We start from the raw sequence: 4,875 nt of genomic DNA, 5'->3' as shown, positions 1-4,875 counted from the left end.
CTGAAGGCCTCAAGCAAGCCCTGGGTAAGCACCAAGTGGAAACTTGCTGGAAATATTTGCAAAGGAGTCATGTGTCCCAGGGATCATTTCACTAGAGGATGCACAGCCTCCTCCAGTGCAAAGGTTCTCACATTCTAAACCTTCATAATTTTCCAAGTGCAAAAAGAAAAACATGGAATGTTGGACTACAAGGGACACTCTGGAGTGAGAACCACTGGAGGGTCACCGGCATATAGTTTAGCTGTTGCCAAGAAGGAAATTAAAAATGAAGAGGAGAGGCAGGAGCAGTTAGACAGAGGCCAGGCAGGGAGCCCTCTCCTCAGAAGAGATTTGTTAAACTGTCCACACCTTCTGTGCCGCGGACACTCCGAAGACCTAAAGAATGTCAGCAATTTTCATCCTCCCACATGGCTACTCTATAATAATTAGTTTTACTACTTTTTTTTCACAAGCTATTACTTTAATTATTTTAATTAGATTGTTCACACACTCAAGTTGTTTATAAGAACTTTTGTTTTTATGGCTTCTCAATAGGACAGGGAAACTACCACCTTGGAGGAAGCCAAGCAGTTTCTACCAGACAAGGCAAGGCATCTTCCACCTAAGCTGGAGACCACTGGGCACTCTGTGACCTTCTTAGAGAGAGTGGGAGTCCCCTGCCCTGGGAAGAACCATGAGCAGGCTGCATTCTCCAGGGTCAGTGCCCCTTTGGTCAAAATCACCAGAGCAAATAACCTGTCTTGGGAATGATCTTCTCTCGGTGACCACATAGAGTAAATATTAAAGGTTAACGATGGTTATTCGTCAGCTTTATTAAAATTCCACATACTTGGCATTTCTTAGACATCTGGTGGACTCCTGCTGCTCCCTTACTAGTTGTATGACCTCAAAACATGACTTAAGGTGTCAGTTGACCTACCTGTGAAAATAAAAGCACAAAACTGGCAGAGATATTTTGAGAACTACAGGAGCGCAGCTGGGAGGGTGCGAGGCCCTCCCTGATGGAGGTGTTCAGTCACTGTCGCCTCCTCCCTTGCACCTTCCCTCTCCTCCTCCCTCTTCTATGCTAGGGGGCTCAGCAATTGGATGTGACCAAATTTGGATTCTCACATTCCAAACTTCAAGACTCTTACTTTAGTATTGTTCGAAAGCCCATTTTTCACGTACCTACACCTGTGAAAAAGTACAATAAGTAGAAGAAACAACTTCTAAAGGAGTATCACTATATAAATGGGCCTATTAGGACATATGAAAGACTCTAAGTTCCTTTGCTCCATGGCTGTAACATTCGCAAAAGCTAGGCCATGGGCCACTTTGGGTGTTGCCCACCTATACAAGGGGCCTGCTCATCAGGCCCTGGCTTCCTCAGAGCATGAGCTCTAAGGTGGGAAAGAACAGCAAAGCTCAGCAGTATTACTAGTGTGCTGTCCTAGAAGTCACTTATTTTGTTTGTCTAAAATCTTGAGTTGAGGGCCCAGGAGATGGCTCATTGGAAGAAGCACTTCCCTGCAAGCGCAAGGGCCTGAGTTCAATTCCTGGTTCCACCAAAAGGAAAAAAAAAACAAAAAACAATCATGAGTTGAAGCTGGGCTTTGTGGTAATAGCTGTAACTCCAACACTCAGGAAGCTGTGGCAAGAGACTTGTACATTCCAGGTCAGCTTGGGCTACAAAGTGAGACACTGTCTAAAACCAAAACCAAAACAAAAACAAAACCCACATACATAAAATGAAATCAGGTTCTGAACTCTCTTTTTTTTTATTTTTTGGTGTCATCAGGGATCAAACTCAGGACCTTGCACATGCCAGGCAAGCACTTATTCCACTGAGCTATCTCCCCAGCCCTCTGAACTGTCTTTGAACAAAGGCCAGAACTACCAAGAAGGCCAGGGAGATAGCTCAGTGGAATAAGTGCTTCCCTGGCAAGCACAAGGGCCTGAGTTCAATTCCTGGTTCCGCAAAAAAAAAAAAAAAAAAGAACTACCAAGAAGCCCAGCTTCCAGTGCGGTCTCTCATTTGCTTAAGTGCAAACTTTTAAGAGGGGGAAAAAAGCCAGGACTCACTAAAACAGCTTTCCCCCGCCCACAGTACTCCTACAAAGCAAGGAGTTTTATAGCAGATCCTAAGAACCTCATCCTTTGATAACTCCATACCAGTAAAGTGTCATTAAAATATTTTTTATTGAAAGTTTACTTAATAGAGACAAATTTTCTCTCCAAGATCTTTTTGAAGATTAACTCTAAAACAGAAACAAAGGATTCTATCTACACTTAAGTCAAAATGTTTTCATTTGAGCTCCTAAGTCTTACTGTTCCAACAAATATACCAATTTAATACTTACTTTTGGAGTAATTTAACCAACCAAACCAAGAACAACCCATTAGGTTTTCAAAGGAATATTTTGGTGCCATCTTGTGACCATTCTGGTACAATAGTAGAAATGAACGCTTCAGCCTGCTGCTTCAGATTTCAAAAGGAATCTTCTGGCGCCCTCTGGCGGTACCCTGCAGCACTGGGAGAAGAGCAGCGCTGTAATTCTTTGCTGCCAGGCTCTGTCCTGCGTGCTGCACAATGTCCATCAGCGTCTCTACCTGCCAGATGCCAGCAGCGCTCCTCCAGGTGTAACAGGCAGAACTGCCTCCAGACATGGCCAAGTGGTTGAATCAGGCATGGGGCCAGTGCAGGGCAAGCAGCAGCGAGGCCCAGAATTCAGCATTCTACTAGGTGATGAACCACTGAGAAAGAATATACTATGAAATAGCTGAAATTAAATGACTTTAATTTTCTTGAATTGTCCTAAAGCCTAGAAAGAAGAATTCAGAATGAAAAATTACCATTGGGCTGGTTACAAGATAATTCCTTAGAAAAATGGCACGGGACCAGCTGTTGGTTCACCCTGTACGCTAGGAAAGCAGCCCTCATCTTTACATAGGTTCCTATGGAAAAATCAATGTTGTGCATGTAAGATTTTCATAATTTTGCTGTATGGTTGCATTAAAGAATGTGACAGCTAAAAAAAAATGTGACAGCTATATTTCTAGAAAATTCATGACTAGAGAAAAGCCATGACTTTGTGTCAGCACTCCCTGACCGTCACGCTCCGCGATGCTCAAGCTTTCAACCTAACCTCACATTTCACCTAATTTTCTTCTAGTTCGTTGAAGCCATTAACTGCAGTTCCTGCACATATCTGCTATTAGCTCACAGATTGATGGCCCTTCTAACAGATGCACAATCTTCTAATAGTTTCCAGGATAATTTCATCTCATCCACTGATATCAATGGCTGTGTCAGTATTCTAATTTATATATTTCAAAGTTTCACCCTTTTTGTGCTCTTATCCTCTGCCCTGTTACCATCAGCAATAGCTCATTCATCAGTTACTTCATAATTACCTACCATATTTCAGGCACAGTGTTAGGCACCAGGGATACAAAAACAAACAACCAAGTGAAAACTGACACCTAACAAGCCCTGGTACAGTACAGTGGGAAAAGCAGAACGGGGGAATTGCAGTGCATTGTGCGTGTCGCGTGATGGAACACAGGTGTCAGTGAAGGTCCGAGAGAGTTTAGAAGAGGATCTCAGAAAAGGCTTCACAGAGAAGGCTGCCATTAATCTGGAAACAGAAGGATGAATAGGAGTTTGCCAGGCAGAGGAAATGGTAAAGAGCGTTCAGACAGAGCGAGTAACATACGCAGATCAGAGCCTTTCCTCTTGTCCCTGTCACTCATGGCCACCTCCTCGGAACCATTTCTCTCGCCACACCGCTGATCGGCCCGGGTCGCCCTTGGCTCCCCGCTCTGCGCACGTCCCTTCCCGCGTCGGCGCTCTCGGGCTCTCCAACCCCGCCTCCCAGCTGCCGCATCTCGCCCACGCAGACGCAGCCTGCGTCTGTGCGGACTTCTGGCCAGCGCCTGCCGCCCGCTCTGAGACGCGGTTCCCTCCTCGCCAGCCCCTCCGCCTCTGGCTCCCTCCTCTGGCCCGGGGATCGCTCCCTCGCGGCCGAGCAGCCGGCCGGCGGCAGACGCGGCTCCCGTTTCCTGCCCGCTGGGAGGCGAGCTCTGTGGCAGGAACGAGTGCGGGTGGCGGAGGTGGCGACAGCACCGGGTGGTGTGCCTCCCCGGACTGCCGGGCCGGCCCTCAGAAGGCGGATTTCCCCGGCGCCCGTGCCCGGGTGCGGCGTCCCGCAGGCCCGGCGCCGGTCCGGCCCTGCCCTCCTCGCTCCTGCGCGCTCCGCCTGCTTGGGCGCACTCGGCGCCGGCGGCGCTCGGCCTGCGGACCCCCCATTTCCTCTCATCGCTTTCTGTCAGGGAGTCCCGCTAGCTCTTCCGCCGCCTGACTCACTCAGGCGCGCGCTGTTTGCTGTCCCCTCTCCCCGGGAGCAGGCGTTTCGTCCACTTTCTTCTCTGCATTTTCCCAGGCCCTTGCAGGAAGCCGGGCACACAGAACTGAGCAAGCGCAGGCTGCGTGCGTGCTGGTGGAGTAAGGCCCCTTCCCAGCCTCCGGACAGGCCTAGCGTCCTAGCCGCGACACCCAGGGGAGCTTTCCCACCTCTAGGTGCTGGGACGGAGAGAGGCAGGATGCCAGGGGCTGGAAACCCACTCCTCTCAGTAGAAAGATAGCTCCGAGTGGTCACTGCCTGCCCAAGTTGAGCGGCACGGGCAGTGGTTGATATGAGGCTGGGCTGAGTCCACGAAAGTTTCTTTGCCTCGGTGTCCCGGAAAAAGAAAGCTGCCAGTTCTGTGAGCAGGAAGAGTGAGCCTTGGTGAGGCCAGGGAGATGGCTCAGTGGTCTAAAGCACCTACTTAGAACAAGTTTAGCAAAAGCACAGGGACCACGGTTCAATCCCCCAGCACCACATGCCAGCCAGCCCC

This window comes from Octodon degus, unplaced genomic scaffold (assembly GCF_000260255.1).
Source record: "Octodon degus isolate 3935 unplaced genomic scaffold, OctDeg1.0 scaffold00074, whole genome shotgun sequence".
NCBI lineage: Eukaryota > Metazoa > Chordata > Mammalia > Rodentia > Octodontidae > Octodon > Octodon degus.
The sequence above is the reverse complement of the archived record's forward strand: the minus strand, read 5'-3'. Positions refer to the sequence as shown.